The following is a 12,273-nucleotide window of genomic DNA, read 5'->3' on the forward strand; positions in this document are numbered from 1 at the left end:
GTGACACACCTTGATAGCTCAATGAAACACACCTTTGTAATTCTATGGCTTTGGCCTCTATGGCTATTACTTTTTACATGCTTTATACACAGATGTGTGTATAAAGCATATAGCGTAGCAGCTAATGTCTTTATAACGTACAAAGTCAATAGCTGCTGAGAATTTTCTCTTTGTGACAAATGGAATATAATTCTTCAAGATATTCTCAAGTTGTTTAAGATACTTTGAGCAATTTAAGTTGGAAGTTATACATTGCTGTAGTTTGTGTGGTTATAGCATGAGGGTCAAGTTTACAACCTATTGTTTAAAGGGGCGTCTAATCTTTGGATTTAGTGAGATCTGTGTGCAATATTCCACATTAGCCTGCATGGTTGGATGTCTGTTATTTACTAGGCTCTCATTTGATGCTACTGTGGCATTTTGATTTGATAACCTCTCTTGCAGCTTTATAATCTGACTGATTGCCAGTGATCTTGTCATCACTTGCTTTTTTACTTGTTTGGAGTATCAGGTGTAAAAACAAAAGGAATGAAAGAACAGAAAGTACTTGAAAACCGCCATCATCGTTCCCACTGGGAGGACAAGCTGTACTGCAGCAAACAATCATTAAAGAAATATAATTTGATAGGGTTTGCTTTTATTCACGAGAGAAATATTTTTTTCTGTTTTCTGTCTCACTTTAGTTATGACAGATTTAGTTTCACCCATATCGTTGTGATCCTATGATAATTCTTTCCCGGTTATATTTTCTCATCTTTTTTCTGATGCTGCCGATCTCCCATAACTAGCAGGGGGGTTTCTACTTGTCCACACAAAACACTTGTGACCTAAAACCACACTACAAGCGGACCAGCGAGACTCCCGTGAAATGCCGGATTGTCCATCTTAAGTCCACTTCCACTGTGAAACAAATCTACTAAAATACAAATCGTACTTTAGTATCTTTCTTTCCTCCAGCGGTCTCCTCCTGATATCTCAGTCTCATTCCTGTCTGACCACATCATGTGACCTTTTCTCCGAGTTATCTTGTGTAGTCTGGGTATTGTGTCTCGACATCCAGTTAGTTGCGACATTCCTGGTCAGCGTTGGGGTTTATGCAATGTCTGAGCAACGTTTTTCACACGACAACACTATATTGCAAAAAGTACTTCTGTAGGAATAACCTGCTGCAGAATGGAACAGATAATTGCTCTAATCTGCTTGTATAGTGATACTCATGCTTGCGCTAGACTCCAATATATAAAGCCAATGGAATGATGGCATTTTTAACAGGGTTATGGATGAACAGCTTTTTACGTAATTACTATATTTTCTTTTATTAGGAGTTTCGTTTATTAGGAGCTCGTTTCCTCCGTTCCAGCCTCCAGCCATCTCCTGTGTTGTTTAGGGCCACAGAGCTTTAACAAGGAGGAACAGACAATATTTTTGGAACAACGTTTTGGCCACAGAACCAAACACGAGATGGAAGTCAGGAGGAGAATTTGGGTTGGCCAATAAAAAGGCAAATAGAGCAAAACTAGACTGTAGTCGTGATGCATTAGAAAGCTATAAAATCTTTTACTGTCAACAACCGCGGTGGAGCCTGTTCAAAAGACCCTGATTGATTTCCAAAATAGATTTTGTGGCCTGAATTTACAAATATTTTTTTTAATCTGCTCTGGCTTGACTTTGCTTTAACCGCTTGCAGATGAAGCAGCTTCTTCTGTCAAGGAACTGCAAACATGTGGTCTGCTAATATAGAGCGTAATGGGAGCCATCCTGTTTTAATCATATTCAGTGCAAAGGCTTTAAGAAATCTAGCTTTCCAAATCTGAGTTGGTGTAATCCATATTTGTTTTGACACTAGGATATATTATTAGCAAAGTTCTTTTTTAAAAACCATTGCGTACAGCGATGAAAATGTAACTGGTGCCGACGATGACAGGCGGCATGATGGATGGACATGAACTCATCAACGTTCCTCTCCAGTGTCACTGGTGGCTATAAATCTGTTGTATTTTCAGTTTTTAAACCGACTGCGGATAAAAAAAAGGACAATTAAATCCCCAGCATTTGGCTGTCAACTTTAATTTTTCTGATATTAAAGTATGACGCAGTCATTTAGGGCGTAATTGCACCCACACCCAATCCGACAACAGACAGCGGAACATGCATTCCATGATTCTTTGCTCAAACACTTTCTACGCCAAAAGCAGGATGGAAGACATCTCCAAACAGAGCCACATTAAATTAACAAAAACAACAACAACAAAAAACAAGTTACACATCTCTCTACAGCAGACAGGTATTTAAGATTTTCAGTTAATTGATTTGACTTTAGCTAGGACTGTGAAACCATAAACCTACTAAACTCTCAATAATAAAACTGAAGACAAATGAACACACACTATCATAATTATTGGCCCAGGTGTTTGTCACTTGGGGAAAAAGGTGTACACACACACTAAGCAATCCCATGGCTTTTGAGGCGATTTTTAAACTGCTACTTTTCTAACTTCTAGCAGCAGCTAGCTGAGCTGCACTACTAAAGCTAGCTTGTATGTAAACATGAACAACAAATGAAGATTTTTAAGATTCAGATGTGCTATTTTTTGTTTCGTATCCTCTCTTATAACAGTGACACTGTTGACACATTACATAACTCCCACCTTATTAAAAATAAACTAAGCTTTGTGGTTTTTGGTCTTAAATCCTGCTGACATCAAAACGCACTCACTTCTATGTCAGTGACAACAAAAAGAGGTTTTCCCTGCAATTGTTCCAATCCCTTTCCTCTATTAGAACTCTGTTGCTGTTGAGAACATTTCTAATAACTTCTCAGTAGATTACAGAAAATCCTGTCATTTGTCTAAGTTGTATATATTTTACAACTGAAAGCTCCCACTTCCTGTGCACACTCTTACAATAATGATCAGCCTAAATGGTTCCTACATAACAAAAAGTAATAAACAGATCCCAACAATACCACAACTTTTGAAGTAACTTAATTTTAAGCAGCTACTTTTACTAACTTCCTGCAGCAGCTAGTTGTACTGGGGAAGCTAGTGACCGCTTTCTGTGCAACTGCTGCAGCCTGGTTGAGATTAAAATGATAACACATGGATCATCCTCTATGAAACGATATTTGACTAATTAATGTAAAGCTTAAACTGGCTTAGTAGCGATTCGCTGACCGGTGGAATATCTACAAGCTATTGACGATTGAAACACACAGACTTCTTTATCACAGCCGCCACCTTTCAACAAGAACTTATTTATTAGAGTGGTTGGAGGATATGAATCTGACAAATTAGGCTCACTGTGAACTGCCAAGATGCCCTCCTTTAATGACACTTTTGGATTCCTTAGCTGTAAACAAAAGCAAGGAAAAACAAAAAAAACAGCAAACCTTGCTGCCAGAACACGTCTCCACAGCATCAACATTCCTCTGGAAATATACGAGGATTGTAAGAGGAGCCGAGGAGAGAGGGATGGGTGTCGGAGTCAAAGGGTGCAGCAAGTATTTATGGATATTTGGCATGAGTAGAGTTGACTCTTCAGATTTTGTGTGTGTTTAATCTCTTGCATATTTTACTTGCTTTGCATTGCAAAATTCTGAGAATTTTGTTGTTGCTGTTGTTACAAGGACCCGGTGAAAACATTTTACAGAAGGGAGGGTTCTCTGCTTTCAGCGTAAACAAGGCACCAAACCTCAAACCCCTCAGCTGGGACTGTAATTACAGGACCTTTGTGTGGGTCCTGCCCTTATACCTTAACCTGAGCCAGAAATAGGATTGTAAAGAGCTACGTAACAGAACAGTCACCCTCTGCATGTCGACTGCATTAGAAAACTATTTGTTGCAAAACCAGTGACATGCATCACAAAGGAAAGAGGCATATTCTCAGTGGATCAAGTCATGCTAAGAATCACACCATGAAACCCCAAGAGAGCAATAAAAACACCTGGGCAAATACACCAATCGTTAAAAGATCAAATCCTAGAAACCGCAAGATGTAATCATTCAGTGTGGAGGTAATGTATTAATAATTGGTTCAAGCTGAGGAGAAAGTAAAGAGGAAGGACTAGAAATATTACAAATATCTTTATACGTGTGCAATTACAGTGATTCAGGGGTTGAAATTCACTGTTTCCACAAAGGTTCAGTTTGTAACGGCTTCTGCTGGATGCCAAGCACAAACTTCCATGAAAAAAACAACAATCTTTGTTCAAACTATTTATTTATTTTTTAGTTCTTTTCACTTTGGGGACATTCATACTTGATTTAGACTTGTGTCCTAAAAGTTTACTTGGACTTCTGGTCTGATTCTTGAGTCTTATTGTTGATTGTGTGATTTCTAATGTACATTTGAACATCTTAGCTATTTAGAAGTGAGAATGGTTTCCCAATGTTATAAATAAAACATGACACTTGCCTCATGGTTTGCCTTTTGTCTCGACTGAGAGGCATATCTCTGTGGAGTCCAAGAGGTCGTTGCAACAATTGTCCCCGATGTCCCCTCTGGATTTTCAACCCCTTCATCCTGTGATGAACTACCTCAAAGACACAACAAAGACCAGCTGTCCTCTGAAGTGTTTCTTCTGCACGAGTGAAGGAACTTCCTCAAGGTCGGGGAAAAAAACCTGAACACGTCGGGAATCCAGAGTTCAGTTTATATTTGGCAGAATCTTACTCGGATTCTTCTCCTCCCTTTGAGGCTATGACCCGAAATCTATTAAACAGGACTGAGAGGTGTCCAGAATCAGCAGTTTATATTTTTATTATCTTTGTTTTTCTGGATGGAATTCAGCAGCTGCTGTTTTTGCTGGAGAGGACGCCATCGAAACAAAGAAATGTGTCGGTGGACTACAGATGGCCTTAAAAACAGCTGAGGTTTTAGCAGTGGAATAGCATTATTTATGATTACCTGGTCGTAAAGTTATAATTTTCCACTTGAATGGATGATACAGGGAGATAACTAATCAATCCTTCAATTAGAGCTTAACATTTTGTAATCATGGGCTTCATTTAGTGGCAAAAGCCTTTTATGAAGTGTGTGTATGTTGCTGCTTTTGAACAGCAACGTTTAATTGGCTGAAAAACTATGTGGCGACTTGTGGCAGCAAGTAGCCACTCCGACAGGGAAATTTAAGAGGAGTAGAAGCAGAAATGAAGAGATGTCAGAAAATCCGGCGAGTTGTGCGAACGAACGCCTGACCTAAAACCTCATGGCAAACTCTGCCCTGCCTCTCGCATTGCCTGAACCCAGAACGTGAGACGCGGAGACATGAAGCCAGACGATGGCAGGAGGCAGCTAACGCACGCCGCCACAAAAATGCTCCTCAATTGGCTGCAAAGCTGAAAAAGCATTAAGGGACGCTGCTGGTTGGGAATAATGTCACATGATGAAGAATATGAGGCCATGAGAAACATTGAGAACAAATACCGTTTTAAAAATGACAAAGGATTCATGTGTTTTTAATTATAAGTAAGTAAATAGCTAGAGATAAGACAGATCCAGAGCGACATGTCTTCTGAAGTTTGAGTTTGAATACGTTCTTGACAAACAGAAGGTTTGCAAACATTTGATAAGCTTTTATTTCATGGTCAGCGAGTCTAGTTGTGACCTGAGTCGCCATGTTTTCCTCTGGGAGGATGTGCGACAGGAAACAGTAACTGGTGTGAATTTCTCGCAGGTCTGGGCAGACACTTCCTGTACCAACCCCTGTCAGCATGCAGCGGAGCCCAGACATCATGAGAAAATGCCGTCTTAGCCGTCCTTTGAGCAATGACGACAATGAACGATCGGTGATCTACAAACAATTTTCTAAGCCAGATATTTACCCACACTGTATAAAAAAAAAACAACCTTCTTATTCGCCTTCTCGTTCTGAATCAGATCAAACCTTTGATTCCATTTTTTCTCAAGTTACATGCACAAATAAAGAGCGTATCCATATTCATTACTTTCAGAGATCATTTTATGCAACTTAGGAAAATATTGGAAGCTTCTAATATGTTAATTCACAAATTTGTTCACGAAGGCACATCTAAAGCAGTATTTGAGGCAACAACTCAAACACACTTGTTCCTTTCTGAAATCAGACAAAATATTGGGAAAAAAAACTGTGGACTTCTGCATGTCTGGTTCAGGCATCAGGTACAGTTTCCTGATACATGAAGGTCCTTTCAAACGAACACGATGCTAACGTCCGACTATTATCCAGTTCCACAGAGAGATGAATATGATTTGGTGGAAATATGTGAATCGACCACAGAACAAAGAAGAAAAGTGATAAAAATTTAATTATCCAGAGTAAAATGAATTCTGTTCTGGCATGGGCTGAAGAAGAATCCATTACACCAAAAGAAAAACAAACTGGAGGGATCTAAACTGATGGTGAGAAAAAGAGGGTCATTTTTCAAAGGAAAATGTTTGCTGGAAGTTTGTACAAAAGTTGAGTTAGGCACCACTGAAGGTTGTTTCCAAATGATTTGTTCTGCTTGATATTTCTTGATTGACGACAGAAGAGAGGCTCTGGAACATTAGTTGACCAAGATGAAAGCAGCTCGACTAGGAAGCAGAGAAGAAAGAGGTTATGGATCATGAAGGAGGAGAGCTGGAGCCGGGGAGGAAGACGAGAGGTTCCCTGAGAAAGCACAGCTGACGGTGCAAACCTCCAGCACGTTCATGACAAGCCAGACCACATCAACCCGTTGACTTGATTTTTTAGCCGCCAGGAGTTCAGGCCCACACACACGCTCCTGACCCACTGCACTGTAATGTGCTTCCTGCTCGGTGTGTGAATCCCTGATTCAAAGGCATATAATAACATATTCTATGGCTATGTTCTTTGGCTTTTGATCTGGCTTCTTTTACACTGAAGTCAAGCAGAAAGGCTCAAGTGAAGCGGTGAACAAGCATCCCCAGAGGCTTGCTGCTACAAATTAAACTTGGCATCTTGCTTCAAACAGGAAACCTTGCTAATATCTTGGTTAGTAGGTTTAATAAACTCAATTCTTTGGCCAGAACTAGTTCAAAAGACAAGTTCAAAAGTGAAGGTTTCTTTGGATTTTAGAGTCTTTAAAGAAAAGATCACACAGTTTCAGAACCAGCTACATCCTTGTACATATTCTTTCTTTGAAAAGTTATACATTTTGCACTGGAACATAAACCAAGCACTATTTTTCTTGGAGAAAGTGGGAGTGATTTATTCAAGTGATGCTCCAAGATTTACATTGAGTTATGTTGGAGCAGGAATGGAGGAATGCATGCAACACCCCTGATTTAGAGGGTTTTGCATACAGTGCGGTATAGATCTAGCGCATACTTTGAGATTTTTTTTTTGCCTAAGTTCATTATATTCTCATCACCTACATAAAATACATCATAGACCAAAAATCTGGAACAAACTTCCAAGAAACTGCAAAACTGCAGAAACACAGAGTTCCATTAAATCAAAGCTAGACAACCATTTTCTATTGAACTCCCTTTAAACAGATTAAAAACAGCTGGAAGAGCTCAGAGGCAAAAGATTGTCTATTTAATGGTTGCTAAAACAAATAAAGCAGAATGTCATCTCTATATTATCAGACTAACTCATCGATATTACTAACTTAGAGGAAAAGCTTGACATTTTTTATGAGAAGTGAAGGAGTTTTAGCGTTTTTGTAGATTTAGGGGAACATTGTGAACCTAATTATGTGTTTAATATTACAGCTCTAATAGTTTTTTTGACGTGTGCAGATCCACAGTGTTCTTAATTACTAGACGGGGGGTGAGCACTTCAAAGTTCTCACCCCTGATTTTAATGGGGAAGCCTTCACGTGTTCATCAGTCCTCTTGTCAAGTGACAAAGCTGGTTAGCAGGATTTGTTTTAAGTCTGTACCACCTACTGTTGTTTTTGTGGCTATGGAAGTTTTTCGTGTAAAACGAGGACTGTGTGTTTAAACTTTGACCTCGGCCTGTCTTTGGGTGTAGATCTCAGCAGATTACTGGACTGTAAGCTGATGGAAAAAAAGGACGGAGCGGCTGGCTTAATGAAAAACAGACACACTTAATTAACTGACGAAGATAGGAAATGAGCTGTGTAGACGGTTTGCCTTAGCTTGGTGGAAACGTATTTGTGTTGCAAGTTTGCACACAGCAACTTTAATGTGTCTCTTTCAATGCTTCGGTCTGATTCTTTGGTCTCCTGTTGACCCGAAGAAAAATGTAAAATAGTTTAGAATTAGAGTCGCTCTAATTTCCTAGGACTTCTCTGTTGTTTACCAACCTCTTTTCCTCACTGCCACTTTCTCCTGCTGCTTTCCATTAATGTATATTTCCAGTTTTCATACCATTAATTTTGTGTTGCCTCCATTTTTCTTTCCATAGAAAGCACGCCTGGCCTTTAGCTTCTGCGATTAGCTTTGTCTCTTGTGGATGAAGTTGTTGACAGAGCAATTGCAACCATTAGCCATGTGTGATTTTTGTTTTCTTTTTCTATACAGTACACTTTGAATGGGCAAGCATACATTCACAGCCTTTGACTTTAAAGGAATAATCTTTAATTTGAGAACACCAGGATTAACAGTGAATTTTTAACTCAAAAAGTGTCTAATAATCTTTAATATGCGATTTATTGTTTATATGGGGTATAAATATGAAAGGGAAAGACTGCTTAGAGATTGGATGTCTGTTCCCAAGTTTTCAATGTTAGATTATGCTGCTGGAATAACACTATATCTGCTGGTGTGTAAATCTGAACAGTACATAGGAACAAATGTGAATATTTAATGACAAACATGACTCCTTCCTTTTAGTGTCCTGATTAAACACAATGCCCCATGAAGGTCAACACGTGTTCACATACTCAACTCACTCAGACGTTTCTGATACCATGCCGGCTCTCACAGGAAGAACCATGACAGAAAACCACAGGGGAACAGCCAGCGAGCCCTGCCCTGGAAGAGCTGCTCCTCCCAGGGTGGCAGACCTATTGAAGCCTGGGTGGAGGTCCGGCGGGTGGTGGAGGAAGGAAGCGGAAAGCCTGGAAGGGAGGGTCCTCAGCTCTGAAAGGTCCTCATAGCAGCAACCGACAATATCCTTCTGGCGTCTCGCACACATGGAAACGCGCCAACTGTATGCATCACTCATCACCCTTGGCGACAGAAGCAGCTTCCTCTTTCAAACACTCGCACACCATGCCAATATCAACACACCCACATTGTGTTTAATCTGTGTTAAGATACAGCTTAGTGCAGTAATATTTTATGTGAAAGTACTGCCTCTAGTTCCAGATACAGAAATCCTAAGATGACCTTCTTTACTTGAAATGAACACAGATCCTGAGCTGAATACATTGTGTCTAGTGTCTTATGTAGTATAGTATTCAAACTCCTTGTACTTTAGGTTTTGTCACACTACAACCAAAAACATTAAAATATCTATTTGGGATTAGATGTGATGCGAAGCACAAAGAAACAGATAGTTGTGAAGTGGCAGTAAAATAAATCATTAATTTTTTCTCCCCAAATAAAAAGTATATCTATGTTTGTATTCAACTCATTAAATCAGTAAAATCACCTTTCTCTGCAATTAGAGCTCCAGTTATTTTGGGGTAGGTCTCTTCTTTTCCACCTTTCTACACTTAAACTGAAATTTGTTACCTTTTTGGTGCAAAATAGCTCAAGTTCAACCCAGTTAAATGGGAAACATCTCAATCTTGCATTAGATTCTGAACTGGATCTTGGCAGGAACTTCAACTAGGCCCTTCAACCAGAAGAATACATTTGTAGTGCTGGCCTCTAACAGACTTAGCTCCATCCATCTTCCCATCAACTCGGACCTCCTTCAATGCCTTTGCATAAGAAAAGCATTCCCCTCAGCATGATGTGGCCACCACCAAGTTTCACCATGAGTTTGGGATGTTAATTTTTGACCACATGCACTTTCGATGCAGGCCAAAATATTCAGAAGATTTGAAAAATAAACAAGATTTCTCATTTCTATCTTTCAACAATTGCTTTCTTCTTGCCACTCTTCCATAAAGTGACACATACTTTAAGTGGATTTTTATATGTATTTTTTTTAATTCTTTAACTTTTACATTTATGTACTAATATGAGTCAGTGTTAAAGCCTAATAAAATAGTTTTTGGTTACAAAACATCAAAATGTAGAAAGGTTCAAGGTGCAAAATATTTTTGAAAGGCACTGTCGATATTTTTGCAGAAACTGAGAAATCAGTTGTCAGAATTTAATACAAGCTGTATTAAATTTACACGCATGCATGATGTAGATTACAGTATTCATAATAAAATAAACCCAGAGACCATCTCAAGCTGACAGTTCAACCAATTACCAAAGGCATGTCTGAGGTTTCCCCACAGTAAAGATGACAGTCAAAAATGAAGGTGTTTTAAGGTTCCCAGAAGAAGAAGGAGAAAAACCACTCGTGGTTCTGGTTTTGTTTTCTGCTGTCACTGAAAAACAGACTTTGCAGAGCCTTTGGTTTGTTTGGCCTGCAGGACGGCTCCTGCAGGCCAAGAATGTTTGTTCTGGTACGAGATGATGAAAGTGATGACGGCCGTGCAGATGGCTTCACTAGTTACTGCAGAGGAAAATAACTTTCATGGCGATTCTGGGATACAGAGAGAGTGATGCAGAAGGACAGAGTCGAGAACCATCACAGCCAGAAACAATCACCGTTTCTGAAAAGATGTGATTTTTACAATCACAAGTTAGCAACTGTAACATCAATGGTCATGTTTTACAAAAATATGCTGCTTCTTAGTGACTGTCCACTGATTAACTGTCAATTCAGCAGTTTTATGCTTGAATGTTTGTGTAAGAAATAGCATTTCTTACACATTTTTTTTTTTTACAAGTTTAAAAATAAGAGATGCTTAAAAAAAAGTATTTTAAAGGAAAAAGGAAACTCGAGGGCATCGAGAACACATCCAAAAGCTGCAGAAAGTTGTAACAATATTACATCTGGTGTTCCAGAATCCACTTAAATTAGCAAATTATCCTGTGTGGAGCAGGATTATGGGAGAAATGCCTCAGCTGAAACAGAAGGTAAAGGACAAAAGTAAAAACTGCACTAAAGAAAAGCAATGCGTTACTTGACAAACTTTATGCTCCCTCTGTGGTCTGGCTGTTGTCTCCATGCTCAGGCTATCTGACCAGCCTTCACCCAGTTGTTTCATAACCCTGGGGCTAATGAAGAGACCGTTCATTTCCACATACAGATGATCTCTGATTCTGTTTTCTGCGTTCATCACATTACCGTGAAAAGGTCTGTGTTCGTCAGTCAGAGACTTTGGGTTCAGTTGATGCACTATCAGTCATCCAACTTCCTGTTTTCAAAAGAACTATGTCAGCAGAGGTAAAAAGCAGCTTTTAAAATGACTTTTATGCTTAGAAAAACTTTCAATTTGTTTTATGTTGCCAATTTGAGGCTGAAAACACTTGAAATAAACATGTAAATTACCCAAAAGAATCCAGAGAACAGCCACAAATTGTGTCCAGTGGACATCGTCTATGGCTCTCAAAAGGCCACTCAAATAACTCATAAAATCTGCATAATAACTTCCATGTTTCTATTGTCCTTTTACAATGATAAATCGATGGTGTAAGAAACACTTTTGTTATGAAATCACACGGCCCTGGCTGTGGGACAAACATCCAAATCACATGATCTCAAACTGAACGCTACACCTCAAAATGTGTCAAATTAGCTGCAGGACATGAACGCTCTCTGACTTGAATGAGGTCTTTGCATTTCACACTTTGCTGAAAATCTCCATAACTACTGCTGGGCTCATAAAACAATTTTGACAAATGCAAAAGAAGGAAAAACTCAAAAACAACAACAAAAAAAGTGCATAACTGGGGAATCTCTTGCAAAGAATATGTTGATCCTTCACATTTCTAGTTTTCATCTAAGAAAAACTAGTTATTAAGACTTACTTTGGACCCAGAGGTAAACCACTGTGCTCCCACAGACTTCTTTCTATAGATTTTACTTAATGAATGCTCACATTTTTGCTGTAGTTGTTGATAATTTTCAATTTCAGCTGTGCCGCCAGCCTAAATAGGACTGAACTTCATAAAAAAATAATATAAAAAGCCCATCTCCTCTTATTTCGCTCCTTCTTAATTACTGCAAATCAGAGTCAGGAGCTCCTCCGCATCTGTCAAGGAGGGGACAAAATACTTTCCAGATGACGTTCAGCTGGCAGCTTGTCCGTCTCCCCATCTCTGTTTGTCTCGCCACGTCAGAGACGAAGGGACGACTTCAGCCTGTAT

The sequence above is a fragment of the Xiphophorus maculatus genome, chromosome 24 (genome assembly GCF_002775205.1).
Source record: "Xiphophorus maculatus strain JP 163 A chromosome 24, X_maculatus-5.0-male, whole genome shotgun sequence".
Taxonomy (NCBI): Eukaryota; Metazoa; Chordata; class Actinopteri; order Cyprinodontiformes; family Poeciliidae; genus Xiphophorus; species Xiphophorus maculatus.